Source organism: Capsicum annuum, chromosome 12, assembly GCF_002878395.1.
Source record: "Capsicum annuum cultivar UCD-10X-F1 chromosome 12, UCD10Xv1.1, whole genome shotgun sequence".
NCBI lineage: Eukaryota > Viridiplantae > Streptophyta > Magnoliopsida > Solanales > Solanaceae > Capsicum > Capsicum annuum.
This window is the reverse complement of record NC_061122.1, coordinates 53,714,713-53,735,797: the sequence shown is the minus strand read 5'-3', so window position 1 is coordinate 53,735,797 and position 21,085 is coordinate 53,714,713.

The following is a 21,085-nucleotide window of genomic DNA, read 5'->3' as shown; positions in this document are numbered from 1 at the left end:
ATAACTAATTGAATGACAATGCTCTTGGTTTATCCAAAATTATTCTGAAGATACTGAAATTATGTAAACAACTAGGTACCGAGTGTTCATAACCCACCAGCACTGAATGGAAATAACAATAATGACATATCAAGCTTTAAAAACTATAGTAGGGGATCATTACTCAAAACCCAACATTTAGATATTTCATCAAACACATAAGAGTTATGAACTTGAACATGGGAATATGCTATACATGTGAAAACAAATTGAGTGCATGACTAAATTTATAAGTTGGGGATTTAACACAAAATCAATGGAATAGGACATGGAAACTTGCAATTCAAAGCATGAATAGATTAATTCACCTGAAAACACTTGTAGACATGGCAAAGTTCATAATTCGATATTATAACATGAAATTCAACTGGATACGTCATGGGAATAGAAACTTAAAGCATGAGATAGCCTAACTTTTCATGAAAACATCCTTGGACATGAATTTAGTCAAATTACTACGAAAATCATGATTTAAATTCATCTTGAACATATGATACTTCTTAAACAAAAGGGAAAGTTAATATCTTTAATTAAAGAAAAGCGTTTTGGACTGCATGGGTGAAAGGGGACCTATGGATGAACTCCCACATACCTTAAGCCCTTAATCTTGGAAGAGAAATACCAATCTTGATGCTTTCTTGAAGGTTCTTGGATTTGGAAACTTGAATTCTTGATTTCTTAAGGAAAAAGGAATTGAATTTGTTCTTGGGAAATGAGAGGGTTTTCTTGAAAGGAAAATTGGAGAAGAAGGCCAATAATGACCTAAAATATTCCCCAAATTGTGTTATGAACTATTGGATTGAGGGGAAAAGACTTAATTTCCCCTCAAGAAATTAAATTTGCAACTAAACTGTGGTTTAAATGGTAACCGCAAGGTGGTCTTATCGTGGTGGCTTACTAGTTCTGAAAAATGACCATAAATTTTTACTCGGGTATAAGATTAAGGAAAAATTTGTATCATTGGAAAGATAATTCAATTATCTACAATTTGGTGGGTCTTGAGTTGATAAATTCCACGTATTTCAAAAGTTATACATATTTAAAGTTGACCCTTGTAGAATCGAATACCAAACTTTGGACGAATCAAAGGCTCTTATATCAACTTTGTTCTATGTGATTTATATGAACATTCTTCACCTTATAAGCACTTCACACACTAGGATAAAAATCATTTCACATGCATTTAATTATAAATCAAGAACTGAATGAAAACACCTTAACCGCGATGTGACGTAGGTGCCAAAGGGAATGTCACCGCGATGTAGACCTATCGCGGTGACTTGCTGGATTCGTGATCCAAATATGCCCCAAACCTTGTCCAAAAAGTCTCAAACTCCCTCGAGACATACTTCTTACATCCCTAAACCAAAATTAACTTAAAAACTAACATCTCAGCGTAGGGAAGACCAGAAAAAAAATCGTTGAAGTTTAGGGGTCTTGAAAATGACTATGTCCCCTACACTTAGTTAAAATTTCAAGCCTTATGCCCCCTAAGCATGCAACTAAGAGCTGAATCGAGCTAGGATAAGTATGGGGTATTACATATACCTGCAAAGCTGTGTTATTGGTAGGACCTATGGGGGTTCACAACCCATATACAATCCTGATAACCAATGCTAATATCCATGACTCCCTTTTAGCTCGTCCCTTGGTAGAGGGTTTATAAAGATGTCACAAGCTAGTGTTTCAGTATTTCATATTGGTACTAATATTTCACAAGTACATATAATATGAGGATGCAATGCTCACAACTATCCAGAAGGCGATATTCAATTAACCAACCAATAAACTAACCATTTAAGCTAGGATCCAATCAATATGCACAACAATCCATGAATGATTATATGCCAATAGAGCAAAATAAAAAACAACATGCCATTAATACCACAAAAATTGCAAATTAGGCTTTTCACCTGATAAATACCACCAAATATACATACATAATGGACAACAACATCATATAAGATCCCACACGGTCATACATAGCAAGTAATGTCTCAAAACCACCAATAGACAACAATATAGACTCCACACGGGCATGCTAAAATAATATATCTATTTTCATAATTTGTTCCCATACCCTTAACATGCTTCTTACATCCATATTAACTACTCAATCTTGTCTGAAGAAAGTTAAGCCATGACCTACCTCAAAGATGGAAACTGCAATGGACAAACCTTCAACACCAAGATTTTACCTTATGAACAGATCCAAAATTCACTAAAATACAGAAATATAGAATCAACTCATTAAAAGAAAGCCAATGATACCCATATTTCCTATTTCTGGGTCGAGGTCAAAATGAACCCCTAATTTTTTTTTGAAAAAGAAGTATAAAATCAAAATTTTAGCCCAAAAACACATTCCCCATGATTAAAGGAACTTATAGAATAATACCTATGGTAAAAGTGTTTATAATTAGGGTTTAAATCAAAGACTTCCCAATTTTAGGTCTTATAGGCCAAAATCCTCACATTCCATTTTCAAATTCATGCTTTAACAACATTTAAATGATAATAATTGAAGAAACATAATTGTAATAAAGATTTGGAGCTTAACCAAGCTTAAAATAGAAGAAATTACCCAAAACTCCAAAGCCTAAGGTCCACGTCTCAAAATAGTGAAATAGGACAGAAGTGGAAGTTTATATACCCACGTGCTGCTAAATGGACCATGGGCTGCTTTAGTGATCAAAGCTAAAGAACCTAGGTGACTGCTAAAGTGGTACCTTTCCTGGTGGAAAACCGCTAAAGAAGGACCTAGGCTGCTAAAGGACGCCTTGGGCCACTTTAACAATCAACGCTAACGCTCTTAGATTACCGCTAAAGCTCCCAGATTACCGCTAACGTGGTACTTGTTGGGCTGACTAGGGCCTCTAAAGTTCCTAATGGGTCTGCTAAAATTCCCTTCGCTAAAGCACCCAAAGGGTCGCTTTAGCTGTCGCACCAGTTCTTAATGCACCAATTGTGGAGACTTAATAATTTCTAAGTCACTGCAGGCCCCTCGAGATCCATCAAAATCTTGAGAAAGCAAATGGACTATGTTATCCTATCAAATTTGATGCTCCAGACTCAACGAAGATATCAAATTTTTGAAAAAAATATTATTTTCACAAAGTTGACCCCAAAACCTAATTTTACAATCTTTTGAAGTGAGGGTTTAAATGTGATATAAAAATAGTAAAACCACACCTACCATGTTACCATCCTAAAATTGATATTTCAAATCTACTGGCGAAGTTCATTTTGCCATCTGATGCACAAATTAATAACTGTTGATCATAGTCAACTAATAAGGCTTTTTAACCACCAAAAATCACAATCTCGCACAAATCACATCGTAGTGCATTGGAAATTAAGGAATCATCCCTATATCCCAGAAGTACCAAAAACAACCACAAGATGGGTACAATGGTCAAATAACATTTCAAAAATAATTCACATAAATTACCAAAAATTAGGTCATTACATTATCCACCACTAAGAATCTAATTTATCTTCGAACTAAAGACAGTAGAAATACCTAAATAGTGAAAACATGGGGATAACTACTATGTATATCAAGATGACCTCCCAAGTAGACTCATTTATTGGTCGATGTCTCCACTGGACCATAACTACTAAAATATCTCTAGAATGCAACTGTTTCACATCCCTAGCCATGTTGGAGATGGACTCCTCAACAAAAGACAACCACTCATCTAACTGGACTAAATCTCAATGAATGATATGAGACTCATTCGAAATATAACGTTGAAGCATGAAGATGTAAAAAACTGCATGAACAACTTTTAAATCTGGGGGTAATGCTAACTTATAAGCCAAATCCCTAATAGTCCAAAGAATCTCAAAAGGTCCAATATACCTGGGGCTAAGCTTATCCCTCTTCCCGAACCTCATCATGCCCTTTATAGATGACACATGAAGGAAAACCCAATCATCATTACTAAATCTTAAGGCACAAAATCTACGTTATGTATAGCACTTTTTCCTACTCTGAGTCGCTCGAAGTTTATCCTAAAAAACCCAAACTCTAATTAAAGACTTATAAAGCAAGTTTGTACCTCGAGGTCTAATCTCAGAAACCTCAAACAAACCAACTATTGAGCTATAACGCCTACCATACTAAGTTTCAATGAAGCCATCTCAATACTAGCATGGTAGCTGTTATTATATACAAACTCTGCCAAAGCTAAATGCTATTCCTACTGACTACCAAAGTCATAACAAAAGCACAGAGTATATTCTCCAAAACCTAAATAGTTCATTTTGAGTGAACATTGTGTAAAAGGCTATTCTAAGATCAACTCGAGTACCCAACTCTTCCTTAAAAGTCTTTTGAAAGTGAGAAGTGAACACTGAACCTCTATTTGAGATGATAGAGACTTGTACACTATAAAGATAAATTATCTCATGAATATAGATATAGACCAATCTTTCAACACTTAAAGAAACCTAAACTAGAATGAAATAAGCAGACTTGGTTAATTGATCCACGATGACCCAAACACTATCAAAACCATGAGAAGTATGAGGTAAGCTAGTTACAAAGTCCATTGTGATCCATTTCCATTTCCACTCAGAAAAGGGTAATCTCTAAAGTAAACCACTAGGTCTCAAATGCCCGGCCTTCACCTATAGGAAACATAGGCAACGAGCTATAAAATCCACTACATCATTCCTCATACCACCCCATTAATAGTGTTGTCTCAAATCATGATAGATCTTAATCACTTTAGGATAGATAGAATATCTTGAACAATGAGCCCTCCAAAATGAATCTAATCCTGTCACCTTCTCTTGGTGTGCTAACTCGACCTCCAATCCTCAAAACACCATTAGAATCAAGCAATGCTTTCTTAGCCTCTCTACTTAACATCTTATCCCAAGTCACTCTCAGCCCATTATCATTAAACTAATGTACCTAAATTTTCTCCATTAAGCAAGACCTAGCCTCCATAAATTCCAAAATATACCTAGGTGTCAAAATATCAAGCCTAACCATCTAGTTATCCTAGGACTGAACCTCATATGCCAAAGGTATCTCCTAAGTCAAAATATGCACCAAGCTACCCATGCTAGTCAAGTTTTAGCATAAGGCAACTGCAACCACATTAGCCTTTCTCGGATAATAGAGAACATTCAAGTCATATTCTTTAAGTACTCAAGCCAATAATGCTACCTCATATTAACATCTCGCTGCATGAAGAAGTACTGAAGTCCTTGATGATTCATGAAAATTTCACAACGGACCCCATAAAAGTAGTGCCTCATTAACTTTAAAGAAAAAATAATTGCCCACAACTCAATGGATAGGGTAATTCCTTTCATGGGGCTTCAACTGACTAGAAGCACATGCAATCACCTTAATTTTTTACATCAACACAACACCTATCCCAACACCAAAATCATAAAAAAAGATAGTAAATCCCATGACTTCTTTTGGAAAATCCAAGAAAGGAGTTGAGGTCAATAAATCCTTGAGATTTTGGAAGCTCGCCTTACAAACATCAGTCCACTAAAAGAAAATCTTTTACTTTGTCAACTTGGTCAACAAAGCCGCAATAGATGAAAAACCCTAACAAAGCACTAATAGTTACTTGCTAAGCCAATAAAACTCTAAATCTTGATAGAGAATTAGGCCTATCCCAATCGTAAACCACTGCAATCTTTGTTGGATCGACCTTAATACCATCCTTTGTTACTATACTGATATGAAAAGGGAAAACAATGCCAAAGCCCAAGGCAATACTTATAGAATGGAGTTGAACCACACATATATAGCAAAATTGAAAATACATAATAAAAGATACTATACAATAAACCCAAAACTTGGTGTCATATGGTAAGAACTACTAAATACATCTCAAATGTCAAAGATACAAGGATAGTCCTAAAGGATCAAAATATATCTCTAAATAAGAAATAAGACATATAAAATAAAGAGGTAGTAGAATGACTCCAAAAGCATAGATCATCCGCTCCCTCAAAACAACTCTAGATATTTCATGAATCATCTATGATATAACACACTCATAACTGAATCAGTATAAAAAAAGCACAGTAGGGGTGAGTACGATCTACTTGTACTCATTAAGATTTATAGGCCGACTGACCAAAGTTGAAAATAAAGCATATAAAATACACACTATGGGCATGTCACCTACAGTCAGAAAGTGTCCCAAATAGTAGCCCATACTATCTCTACTAATATTTTTATAATATATACATATACCATACACAAGTACGAGAAGAAGCAAAAATGTACACATATTCCATAGATAAGTATAAGAAAAAGTACAAATATATACATATACTGAGTACAAGTATAAGAAAGAGATACAAATAAACATATATGACACCAAGGATAATAATACAACACCTAATAAACATAATATATATATGAAATACAATAAAGATAATCATGATGTGATGATGATATGTAGTTTGAGATTTTCGTACAATATCCATGTACACCTACTGAGCTGTGCTTCCAGGTAGGATGCATGGAGGATTCATAACCCATATATAATCTTGATAACTAATATCAGTTTCCATGACTCCTTTCCAGTATATACCCCCGTAAAGGGGCTATAAATATATCAGAAGCCAGTGTTTCTAGTAGTTTCATAGTGGTACCAATGTTTTACAAGTACATATAAAATGAGGATGCAATGCTCATAACCAACCAAAAGAAGATATTCTAATAGAAAACCAATAGACTAACTATGTAAGCCAATATCCACTTAATATGCACAACATCCATGAGTCTAACATAATCATATGCCAATAGAGTAAAATACCCAACAATATGCCATTGATACCACATAAATTACAACTTAGGTTTTTCAGTAGACAGATACCACCAAATATATATATATATTAAAACACTCTAAATTTTGGCCCTTGGAAATTTCTTGATCTTTGAGCTTACTACCTTAGTTGCGACTGGACCCCAGATTCGTAAGGTGTCTTGATGACTTGTTGGGATGAGTCATAACCAAATCATGTAAGTTTTTGGCATGATTCTACTCTGAGTATGAGTGGCTCACTATAATCCATAAGGATATATTACTAGTCGTGGGGTGTAAGTGGTAGGGTGTCTAGTGTACATACCAAATAGGTTGTATATTGATTACAACTGGGACCTATGAGTTGTAGGGTCCTATTATGGGTCATTTGGTTGAATCATAAGGATAGAAGTTTATGTGCTTGGTGAGAATTTCATTATTATGACTCATGGTGATGAGTCATAAAGATTGGTTATGAGTCAATGATTGACTCATAATCAAAGGCGACCTATTTCTAGCTTTTAAGTTAAGGGCTATCTGGACATTTTCCCTATTTATCAACTTGAAACCCATATTTTATAGCCTCTTTAGGGTATCATTAACCCTTAAAAGTAAATCAAATAACTTCTCAAACTACTCAAAAATCTTCAAGGTCAAGAACACTTAGGGTTTTCAAGAAATTAATCAATTGGGGTTTCTAAGGGTGATTTCTCTCCTTACCTTTTGGTGTTTAATGTGACTCTTCCTCATTGTTAATTTTGTAAAAGCATGTGATTTAAGGTATTGTTTATTAGACATTGATGTTGGGTTTTGAACTATGGGTCGAGGGTTTTGAATATAAATTGCTTAAATGATTTTTCTATGATACTTATGAAACTATTGTTCTTAAATTGATGGTTGGTAAATGTATTGGGGTGCATGGGAATGGTGGATGGAAATAGGGATACAAAGGAATCCCCAAATTAATTGTTTTGGTATGAAAATTGGTAATAACCTCGTCCCACTTGTAAAATTAATTTTGGTTTATGCATTATCACTTAACTTGGCTTGTTTCTTGAATCCCCAAAATGATTGTTTTGGTATGAAAATTGGTAATAAACTCAACCCACTTGTAAAATTGATTTTGGTTTATGAATTACCACTTGACTTGGCTTGTTTCTTGAAACTAATACATGGTTTAAATAGTTAAATTGTTAAGGATAATTTTGAAAACTTTGTGGGGTAGAAAAGAATTCCCTATGTGAATGATTTATGAAAACCTTGTGGGGTACATAGGCATCCCCCAAGTGATTTTAGTAATGGAATCTATGGGGTACTTGGGAATCCCCTAAGTGTCAGCTAATAATATTATTTGCATGCTACAGTTGGTATAATGACACCACTTAATAATGACTTAATAATTGACTCCTGGAATTGGTGTTTTGGTTATATGTTAAATTTTTTAATTGGGAAAAAATAGGGGTTGTGATCTCGACCAGGTGAAATACATTAAGGGAGAGAATGGCAGAGTTTTGGTGGAGGACGACCTTATTAAGAAAAGATGCCAATCCTATTATTATAGGCTCTTTAATGATGAGGGGGTAGAGGTGTTGTGCTAGAGGAGTTGGAGCATTTTGGGAAGGGTCATGACTTTGATTTTTGTTGGTGTTTTAAGGTAGATGAGGTCAGTGAGGCCATTCTCTAGAAGTGGAGGGGCAGGGCGATGGGGACCGATGAGATGCCAGTAGATTTTTAGAAGTTCTATGGTGGGTCAGGTTTGAAGTGGCTGACCAACTTATTTAATATTATTTTCATGTCAACAAAGATGCCTGAGGCATGAAGATGAAGAACGATGATCCCTATTTATAAGAACAAGGGTGACATTCAGAGTTGCAACAACTATCGGGGTATTAAGTTATTGGGTCACATGATGAAGATTTAGGAGAGGGTGGTAGAGCGGAGGTTGAGGAAGATTGTATCTATCTCAGAGAATCAGTTTGGTTTTATACCTGGTCACTCCAGGACCGAGGCAATTCACCTTGTGCGGAGACTGATAGAGCAGTATAGAGAGAGAAAGAAGGATCTTCACTTGGTATTTATTGACTTGGAAAAGGCGTATGACAAGGTCCCTAGGGAGGTTCTTTGGAGATGCATGGAGGTGAGAAGGGTCTTGGTGGTATACATCAGAGTGATTAAGGAGATGTATGAGGGGGTGAAGACTCAGGTAAGGACTGTGGGAGAAGATTCTGAGCATTTCCCAGTCTTGATAGGGTTGCACCAGGTATCAACTCTTGTTCTATTTTTATTTTCTTTGGTGATGGATGTGTTGATACAAAAAATACAATATGAGGTGCCTTGGTGTATGCTTTTTATAGATGATATAGTTTTGATTGATGAGTCGCGATAAGGGGTTAATGATAAACTGGAGGTTTGGAGGCAAGCCATAGATTCTAAAGGTTTCAGATTGAGTAGGACCAAGATGGAGTACTTGGAGTGCAAGTTTAGTGACTCAAGGCAAGAGCAGGAGGTGTTAGTAAAGTTGGATTCCCAAGCGGTTTGCAAAAGGGAGAGTTTTAAGTATCTCGGGTCTATGATTCAGGGAAATAGAGAGATAGATGAGGATGTCTCCCACCGTATTAGGGCTGGTTGGTTGAAATAGAGGCTCACTTCAAGAATTCTATACAATAAGAAGGTTCCCCTCAAGCTAAAAGAAAAATTCTTTAGAGTTACAGTCCATCCTGCTATGTTGTATAGAGTGAAGTGTTGGCCGATTAAGAATTCTTATATCCAATAGCTGAAGGTGGTGGAAATAAGGATGTTGTATTGGATGTATGGATTCACTAGGGTTGACAAGGTTAGGAATGATATTATTCAGAAGAAGGTGAAGTGGTGTCTAGAGAAGGAAAAAATACGGGAAGTGAGGTTGAGATGGTTTGGTCATATGATGAGGAGGGGCACGGATGCCTTAGTTCGTAGGTGTGAGTAGTAGCCTTGGATAGCTTCAAGAGGGGTAGGGGTAGGCTGAAGAAATACTGGAGAGAAGTGATTAAACATGACATAGATCAGTTATAGTTGACTGAGGACATGACCCTGAATAGGAATATATGGAGGAATAACATTAGGATAGAGGGTTAAGGGTGTGGTTGAGGCATTGTCAGTATTTAGGTGGAATTTGGGGTCTTATGTTTGGCAACATACAATTTTCTGTGGATGTCGTACCATTGTTATTTTATTATGTTCTAGGATTTTCATGATTTTGTATGCTGTCTTCTAACTTATATTGGGGGTCTATCGAAAACAGCCTTTCTATCTCTTTAGAGGTAGTGGTATGGACTGTGTACACTCTACCCTCTCCAAACCCCACTATGTGGGAATATACTGGGTATGTTGTTGTTGTTGTTGCTGATATCTTGCCCTGAAGGTGTGAGTCCAAAGGACGAATACTAGAAACTCATGTTTGCCTACATAAGGGTTGGTATGACTGTGTTCTTTTGGGGTACAAAGGAATCCCTTAAGTCTATACACATATATGTGTATCACAGAGGATGAAGGGTATAAGAGAATCCCCACCTATTTGTGATACCTTCAGTCCGTGTGGCTAACATGCACTGAGGCCCATTCAGGGGATAACACTGGACCCATATAGCCCATCAGTAGACTTATGATGGTAAAGATGCACAACCCAGGTTAAGGTTTTAAAGTGCATGCCAAATCTCCTTCCCTATGTCGGCATAGTATATATGTATTTGCATATGGGTATGCGCATTAGTTTGACTAGTTTTGGATTGATGGAGTTACTTTATCTTTATCCCTGAGTTATATGCTAGCATTCACCCTGCTACTCATCTTCGGATGCTGTATCCCTATATGATGCAGGAACCGACCATACTTCTACTCGTCTTGCTCAATGACTGGTGATTCAGGGATAAATCTCAACTCAGACTAAAGTGGTAAGCTTTCATACTTTGGAAGACCCTATTTTATGCTATAGATTTATTTATGTCTTTACTATTCCTTTTGGTCTTAGTTTTGGATATGGTTGGGGGCATGTCTTGGTTGGATATTTTTTGGTTTTGATTAGAGACTTTATCGGACTACTTTAGGCATAGGCAATATTGGTATTAGTATTGGTATTGGTATTGGTATTGGTATTAGTTGGTTATTTTGTTGTTAGTGGTTGGTTTTAGTTATAGACTTATCATAAGTGTTTAAATTACTATTCTCTTATCTTGTTATATGTTCAAAATTCATCTAACATAAGGTGTAAGGTGATCAATAGTTTAGGTATTCTGGGTGGTCTCCAATCCTAGTTGAACTTGAGATACCCGACATAACCAGGCCCAGGTTTGAGTCATGTTAGATTGGTATCAGAGCACTAGGTTCATGGTTAATTGGGTGTCCATAAAGCCATGTTGAGTAGATCCTCTTTTAGGAGTGTGTATCATGCAACACATATAAAAAAGTGGCTACAAGGCATTTAGAAATGTTTCCCATTCGTCTTATTCAAATTAAAGCTATAGAGTCTAAGATCTTAGATCTCTCTAATTCTTATTGTTTGCCTTTCAGAGCATGCCTCCAAGAAGATTTGATGTTCGTGGTAACCCTTATATTCAATTTGAGGATAATGGAAATAAAGCTCATCCTACTCTAAGAGTTCAGACCTGGTCTAGGGTCACTACTTTTGATTTTACTAATGGAGTTCCACCGATTCCTCCCATCCCTTCTCAAACAGCTCAAGTTGGCATGTCTAATGTTGAGTTTTTCCAGTTAATCTATTTGCTCGCACAATTGGTTACTTCTCAAAGTGAGCGTGTGGATTCTGTTGCTCTATCATCTGAGGCCATTATAGTTTTCCAATTTATGAATTTGAATCCTCCTATTTTCACTGGTACAGAAATTAAGGAAGATCCTTAATATTTAATAGAGGAAATAAAATAGATCTTTCATGTGATACATGCTACTGAGATGGAAGGTATAGATTTTGTAGCCTATTAAAGGATTTAACGCACCAATGGTATGAAGAGTGGGAGCAACTCAAGGGTATAGATACTGAGTCTGCCTTGTGGGAAGACTTTTCTAGAGCTTTTATCAATCGCTTCTTTCATTAGGATTTGAGGGAGACAAAGGCCAAAGAATTATTGAATCTAAGGCAAGACAAGATGTCAGTTAAAGAGTATGCCTTGAAGGTTCATCAGTTGTCATGGTGTGCTCCTAAGTTAGTGTCTAGCATGAGGGCTAGAATGAGAAAATTTACTTTTGGGTTTTCCAATGATTTGACTCTAGAAAGTAAGACTGCCTTGTTAAACAAGGATATGGATATCTACAGACTACTTATGTATATATGGAAGGTTAAAAGAAAGAAGAACAAGCAGGTGGAGATAGGGGAAAGGTGGAAAAAGAAGTTTAGATTTTTTGATTAGAGTGGAGGTCAATAATAGACTAGTAGAGATGGTGAAAAGTGGTCTCAAGAAAAGTAGGGCAGTTCTGGTTCCTACTCTATGACTAGTGCTCCTTATCCAAATATATTTGGTGATCATCATTTATAACATGATAGTGGTTTTAAGATACAGGGTGCCCAATCTTAGGCTAGTGGGGCCCAATTAGCTCCATCATATACTCCCTACATATTTTATAGTTGATTGCATCAGGTTTCTGCGATAAGTGATGGGAAAAGTGTTTCAAATATGGTCGCTATGGGATATATTTAGAAACTCTCCTATGGGTAAGGTTTCTTTTGGGGCAAACAAGGTTTTGATTGCCTCTTTATCAACTCCTTCACCAAAGGATTCCCTATTTGGCAATGGCACTAGTCGAAACCATCTCTATGCTCTCACTACCCACCAAGAGTCTGAGGTATCTCCTGATGTAGTTATTGGTATGTTGAAACCCTTTTACCATGATGTGTACTATTTACTTAATCCGAGGTTCACTCTTTCTCATGTGATCTCTTTTATGGCTGTGCATTTTTTTTGATATTGAGTATATTTCAGACCCCTTTTCTATTTCTACCTTGGTGGGTAACTCTATGGTAGCTAAAAAAGTCTATAGGGTTTGAGTGGTATCTGTGGGTGGTAGGGAGACTTTGGTGGTTCTAATTGAGTTAGAAATAGTTGAGTTAGATATCATATTGGGGATGGATTGGTTGCACTCGTGCTATGTTTCTCTAGATTGTCGAACCCTTATGGTCATTTTTAAATTCCATAATGAGATAGTTATTGGGTGGGAAGGGGGCTCTCTAGTTCCTAAGGTAAGGTTCATATCGTATCTTAGATCCCATAAATTAATTTCCTAGAGGTGTCTCTATCATTTGGTCTAGATTAAAGATTCTAGCTTAGAGGGTCCTTCCTTACATTCTGTCCCCATGGTAAATGAATTCCTCTATGTATTTCTTGAAGAACTTCATGCTGTCCCTCCTGACAGGGAGATTGTTTTTGGGATTGACCTTATTCTAGACACCCGTCCAATATCTATTCCCCTGTATAGAATGGCTCCAACAGAGTTAAAGAAGCTTGAGAAGCAATTAGAGGGTCTTCTAAACAAGGGTTTCATTCATCCTAGTGTGTCCCCGTAGGGTGCACCAGTATTGTTTGTGTGATATGGATGGTTCCCCTCGTATGTGTATTGATTACCAAAAATTGAATAAGCCGATCGCGAAGAATAAGTATCCTCTTCCGAGGATTGATGATCTCTTTAATCAGCTTCAGCGTACTAAGTTCTTTTCTAAGATCAATCTTTATTTCAGGTACCATCAGTTAAAGATTAGGGAGGTGGATATTTCTAAGACTATTTTCCATACCCGAGACGGGCATTTCGAGTTCTTGGTTATGTCTTTTAGGTTGACTAATACCCCAACAACATTCATGGACTTGATGAATAGTGTCTTTTGTCATTTTTTTGGATTTTTTTGTAATTATATTTATAGATGATATTTTGGTGTACTCTATGATTAAAGCAGATCATGTCGATCACCTTCGTATTATGTTGCAGAACCTTAAGATAAACAATTGTATGCCAAAATTTTAAAATATGAATTCTAGTCGAACATTGTTACTTTTCTGGGTCATGTCATATCTAGTAAGGGGATCATAGTGTATCCATAAAAGGTTACAGTGGTTAAGAAGTGGCATAGATCCATGACTCCAACTGATAGCTAAAGCTTCTTGGGTTTAGCAGTTACTACAGGAGATTTAAGGAAAGTTTCTCTTCTATAGCTGCCTCTTTGACTAAGTTAACACAGAAAAGGTAAAGTTCTGGTGGTATGATACTTTTGAGGGTAATTTTAAGAAGCTGAAGAATAAGCTAACTTTGACTCCGGTCTTGACTTTTCCTAAAGGCACTGATGGTTTTTTGGTTTATTATGATGCATCCCATGTGGGGCTTGGTTGTTTTTTGATACAGCATGGCAAGGTGGTACCTTATGCCTCTAGACAGGTTAAGGTGAATGAGAAAAATTATCCAACTCACAACTTGGAGTTTTTGGATATGATATAAGCGTTAAAGATCTGGCGTCACTATTTTTATGGAGTTCATATGGATATCTTTTCTGATCATGAGAGCCTACAATTTATGTTCACCTAAAAGGAGATGAATCTTAGGAAAGAGAGATGACTTAAATTACTGAAAGACTATGACATGAGTCATACTATCACCTTGATAAAGCTAATGTGGTGGTTATCCATGGGGATCCTAACTCGTGTAGATGAGGATAAACAGGAATTGGTGAAATATGTTCACCATCCAACTGACCTTAGAGTTCATCTCTTAGACCTTGAAAATGGTGGTGTTTTTTTTTTCAAGAGGTGGCAAAGTTATCTCTTGGTGCTGAGGTGAAAAAGAACCAATTGTTGGATCCTATCTTGATGCAAATCAAGGATGATGTAGGTGGGTAGAATGTGATAGCCTTCGAGAGTAGTGGTGATGGTACCTTCCGATACCAAGGTAGATTATGTGTTCCCAATGTAGATGGGTCGCGAGAGAGGATCTTAGTTGAGGCTCATGAGTAGAATTACACCATTTATCCTGGTTCTATGATGATGTATAATGATCTTAAGGAGATCTATTGGTGGAATAACATAAAGTGGGATGTAGCCAACTTTGTGGCTAAATGTATAGCGTATCAGCAAGTAAAGGTGTAGTACATAAGGTCTGATGGGTTGTTTGAAGAAATTCAGTTGCCTGTGTGGAAGTGGGAAGTGATTAATATAGATTTTGTTATTGGTCTTCCTTAGGCTCGAAATCAGTTTGATTTGATTTGGGTCATCATGGATAGGATGACAAAGTCTGCTCACTTTTTGCCAGTGTGGACAAATTTCTCTTCAGAGGATTATGCCCAGTTGGTTATTGAGGAAATTGTGAATTTTTATGGTGCACCTGTTTCTATAATGTTAGATCATTATACTAAGTTCTCACCATAGTTTTGTCATTTGTTTCAGAGAGTTTTAAGGACTAAGGTGAGACTTTGTATCTCTTTCCACTCACAGTCGGATGGGCAAGCAGAAAAGACTATTTAAACATTAGAAGATATACTTTGAGCTTGCATGATTGACTATGGTGGTAGTTGGGTTGATCATTTGCCTATTATAGAGTTTGCATATAATAATAGCTACCACTCTAGTATTAGGATGGATCCATTTGAGGCCTTGTATGGTAGGAGGTGTAGATCTCCTATTGAGTGGTTCGAGGTTGGTGAGGCTGAGATGCTTGGCCTAAATTTGGTTCACTAAGCGATGAAGAAGGCAAAGGTAATTTGGGAGAGGCTTAAATCTGCCAAAAGTCACCAAAAGTCCTATGCTGATGTGAGGAGTAGGGAGTTAGAGTTTGAGCTTGAAAATTAGGTAATCTTGAAGTTATCTCCCATGAATGGCGTATTGCAGTTTGGGAAGAAGGGGAAGCTCAGTTCCTGATATATTGGCTAGTACTTGGTCTTGAAGAGGATCGGTGGTGTTGCGTATGAATTAGAGTTTCCCTCTAGTTTGAGTTCTATTCACCGGTGTTCCACGTGTTGATGTTTAGAAAGTGTGTGGATGATCCATTGCTGATTGTGCCTATCAAGGGTATTAGTATTTCAGATTTCTTGTCTTATGAGGAGTCCTAGTTGAAATTTTTGATCGACAAGACCGTCAGTTGTGGACAAAGGATGTAGCTTTGGTAAAGTTTCCATAGAGGAACTACAAGGTTGAGGAGGCTAGTTGGGAAGCCAAAGAGAACATGAAGTCCAAGTACCCATTCCTATTCCCTACTCTAGAAAATCGTGCTTAAGGTATGTGTATTGTATTCCCTTACATTTTTGTTTTCTGTCTTTGTTAAAGGAAATTGTAATTTCCTTGGTATCTTTGTTTTCTGTCTTTGTTCTAAGAGTAGTGATGTTTGGGGTCTAATTGTACCGGTAAATGCCTTGTCCCATCATTCGAGGATGAATGCTCTAAGTGGGGGAGAATTAAAACACCCCAAATTTGTCCCTTGAAAATTTCTTGAGCTTTGAGCTCCCTGCCTTGGTTATGACTGGACCCCTTGAGTCGTAAGGTATCTTGACAACTCATTGGGATGAGTCGTAACCAAATCATGTAAGTTTGTGGCATAATTTTACTCTGAGTATGAGTGGCTTACTATGATCCATAAGGATATGTCATGAGTCATGGGGTGTAAGTCGTAGCATGTCCAGTGTTCACCACAAATGGGTTTTGTGTTATTACGGATGGGATCTATGAGTCATAAGGTCCCATTATGGGTTGGTTGGTTGAGTTGTAAGGATAGCAGTTTGTGTACTTAGTGATACTGTCATGGTTATGACTCATGGGGATGAGTCGTAAGAATTGGTTATGAGTCAATGGTTGACTCGTAATCAAAGGAGAACTTTCCCCAGATTTTAAGTTAAGGGCATGCTATACATTTCCCCTTTTGTCCAACTTGAAACCCATGTTTTATAACCTTTTTAGGGTATCATTAACCATCAGAAACAAATCAAATAACTTCTCAAACCACCGTCAAATCCTCAAGGTCAAGAATACTTGGGGTTTTTAAGAGATTAATCAATTAGGGCTTCCAAGGGTGATTTCTCTCTATACTTCTTGGTGTTTAAGGCATGTGACTCTTCCCTCATTGTTACTTTTCTAAAAGCATGTGATTTAAACTATTGTTAATAAGATATTGATGTTGGGTTTTGAACTATGGATTGAGGGGTTTTAATAAAAATTGCTTAAATGCTTTTTCCATGATACTTATAAAACTATTGTTCTTAAATTGATAGTTGGTAATTGCATTGGGGTGCATAGGAATGGTGGATAGAAATAGGGATACAAAGGAATTCTCAAATTGATTGTTTTGGTATGGAAATTGGTAATAACCTTGACCCACTTGTAAAATTGATTTTGGTTTATGCATTATCACTTGATTTGGCTTGTTTCTTGAAACTAATGCATGTTTTAAATGGTTAAATGGTTAAGGGTGGATTTGAAAACCTTGCGGGACATAATGGAATCCCTAAGTGAACTATTTATGAAAACCTTATGTGGTACATGAGAATCCCCTAAGTGATTTTAGTAATGGAGCCTGTGGGTTACTTGGGAATCCCTTAAGTGTTGGCTAATGACATTACTTGCAAGCTATGTCGTTATGATGATACCACTTAATAATGCCTTAATAATTGACACCTAGAATTGGTTGTTTGGTTATGTATTAATGAGGTGCTATGGAAATGTAGCACTTTTGATGCTTAAAATAAGGAAAATATGCAAGTTTCCGAGACCTTTTTGTTAGATTTAATCTGTTGCAGGTATGTTTTGCAGAAAACCATGTTTTGGATGATAAGTTTGTGAAAATGGTGAAAAAAGTGTTTTTGGCCTCTTTTGGAGTGATTATTGATATTTGGAATGTTTTCTGACTCGACCGTGATCAATGAATGTTAGAGAGTCGAAGAAGAGCTGAAAAACTGACCCTCGACACCTACTAAGTTGACCTATAAATCATATGTAGACCTACGGACAACATGTTGACAAAGTAGGTGCTAGAAATCCAAAATCTCGAGAGCTAACTTGTAGGAAAATGCTCCATCCACAACCTACAGTCCGCACATGCACCCTATGCTAGACCTCAGGTACAGAGAGCAGGTGTCCACCAACCCTGTTTTCTTCAATTTCATCGGGCTTTGATTTTAGGGTTTTATCTTGTACTATAAATACCCCTTATGTACTTTTTAACAAAGGTTACACACTTTTAACACTTAGAAACATATTTTGATTTCAAGGTCCATCTTTGATCCTGGGATTTCTCTGTATTGACTTTGATTGATTATTCAGTTTGTATAGTTTACAGTTGTGGGTTTTTATTCAAATTATCATTGTGATTTGATCCTTTTATTTAATTATGAATGTTATTGATTTCTTCACAATCATGAGAGGCTAAATCCCATAGCTAGGGTTGTGGAAATCCTAGCAAATTGATGAAGTAGGGGAAGTGCAACTGTCGATCTTAACCGATTCCCATGGCATGCATTGCTTTTTCTTTGTTAAGATTGATTTCTTAATGGGTGAACACATTAGGATCCCACCTAGATATTGCTAATTACGCCAAAAGAGGAGTAGTGACTAAGAAAATAAAAAGACAACAGTAATTTGGGAGTTAATTGTCGATCCGTTGCCGCACAATAGAATATAGTGAATGATCGTTATCTTTAAACTAATAACTTGAGAATCAAAAGGTAACGGATAATTGGGATCAAGATAAGGGTTAGTAACATGACACCTTGAGACTCAAAACGTAAAGGGTGAAACCCTCCTACTCGTCCAAAAGACTGTAGGAGGTACATAACTTATCGATTCTCCTTGCAAGGTATTGCGTTGATTCAGCAACGCATGATAAGCCTATAGGGTTGAGATGGCAGGGGGAACACAATCCTAGTGTTCATCTATAACTGATTTCAACCAAGTTAATATTGTTCTTTGCTCGAGATTACTACAAACAAATCCCCCCTTTTACTTTTCCTATTTTGGCCATAGAATTCAACCGCTGAGATTTGCGAAGCCATGTGTTCCCTTGCGATTTGACCCCAACCTTAGTTAGGTTACTATGTATTGACACTGATCATACCATCATTGATGTGTGAGAAGATGCTAACACATTTGAGGCTTTTAACTCTAAATAATTGTGAAGCCTTAAGCAAATTTTGTTATTTTTGATTATTTTTATTGTTTTAATGCAGATACAAGTGATCGGGGAGGAAACTAAAGAAAAGAAGAATAAATCAGCTAAAATCTGGTGCAAATAATTGAAAGTGTAGATGACGCCATTTTTGAAGCTTCGTCAGACATGGGACAGGCGGTCAAAGTTGTCGTCAAGCTTCGACAGAATCTGAAGAGTTGAGATGAAATGTGATGACATTTCAGAAGCGCCGTCAAATCTGTGACGAGGCGTCAAAATTGCCGTCAACCTAAAGCAGATCATGCTGATTTCCAGTGAAGATGTGATAACATTTTTCACGCGCCGTCACATATTTGACATGCAGTCAGATTTGCCGTCAGAAGAATCAGAAGATAACAATTCACTGGAATCTTTGACGATATATTGCACACGCTGTCAGACGTCTGACACGCCGGTAAGATCGCCGTCGTCTATTCCTAAGAGAAAACTGAAACCTTAGTTTTTGTTTCCTTATTTAGAATTAAGTATTTATGACACTTTTAGGGTTTTGAGTAGGAGCCATGTAACGCCCCAGAAAACGGGTCTCGGAGCGTCACACGGTGCTTGAGGCTACGATTAGCCCAAAACTAAACCTTTGAGCCATTTTCATTTAGTTCAACACAAATCAACGGGGTTTCCATTAATAACCCTCAAATATCAACAGATTAATCATCATTGAAGAATAAAAGAATTTCAGAAAGATAACAAAATACGACTTATTAGTCAACTCCCAACATCTCTACTAGTCTGACAAGCCTTTAAGAAAATCACTAAAACCAGCGAGCCATTGAGACATGCCCCAAATGACTCATACTCAGTTATCAAATGTAAACAATTTCATGAAACCAACATCAGATATCACGTCCTCGGAACATGAGGACTCACCATAACAGAGGATGTAGAACAGTGTTCCCAAAGAATCACTGTCGAACCTAGAACTGAGCACCTGAACCTACATTCCGAGAAATGCATCACACATCCGAAGATGTGGGTCAGTACCATGGAAAGAAACCGAGTATATGGGGGTGTATGCAGTTGTATAAACATTATCATCATAAATATTTATAAGAAATATGCAGGATGTATGAAAGACTCACATAGCTCGAAGAAAATCATCATAATCAAGAGGATGAAATAAGTACAATACCTCATGTGAGTCATCACATAATTTGTTAATCACTTTCAGTTCATCAAGAATATCAATTCTTATAATGTAAATATCATTTAAATCTTTCGAAAGAATAACTTTCACAATTCCACTTTCAAATCACTTCACTATTCACAATAGACACAAGGAAACACACACACACTGGGAGATCCTATAACCGACATAAACCATGTGAGCTACATCGAGTCCAACGTACAACCCACGATGGGGAGAGCCATCCTATCCTTGCCATCAGAGTAGGACTATCGATATCAAATCCACACAAACTAGTGATCACCATATAAATCAGCCTCAGGCTCACTCCTATGGGGGCACGTAGTTCTAGGGAAGTAAGATTGCTTTATACCTCCCACTTGGTGCTAAAGATATCTCCCGGACTTAGCAAAGATCATTTCAAAGACAATCCACAACAAAATAATTCTAGTAATATATAAATATACACCAGGAGCGATCATGCTACCCATCTATCAAAATCAACCACGTTGTGGATTTCTTTCACACTCGAATTCAAAACAACTCTATTAAGATGAAAAGGTCAAATCATTCAAAATATCTTAAATATTCAACTTCAATGTGCTTATAACACACACTTTCTCAAAAAAACATAATTTCCAATGGAGATTCACGATCCAAATATCAGAATCATGATAAATATCATTCAAGATTCATGCTTTATATCAACACACATGTAAATTCATCTCTCAAAATCATAAACATCAAGATTTCGTAATAATCATCATAAGATATGGTTTCATGCTTCAAATTCATAAAAATCAAATAAAAATCATGCCTTTGTAAAGAAAATTACTTTTGGGCACAAGAACGAAAGAGAGTTCTTGTTGAAAAACCCTACTTACCTTTAATGATGAACTTTAGATCGATACTCATTTTTTGAGATGTTAATCGTGCCTTTGAATGATGGTTCTTGGAGTTC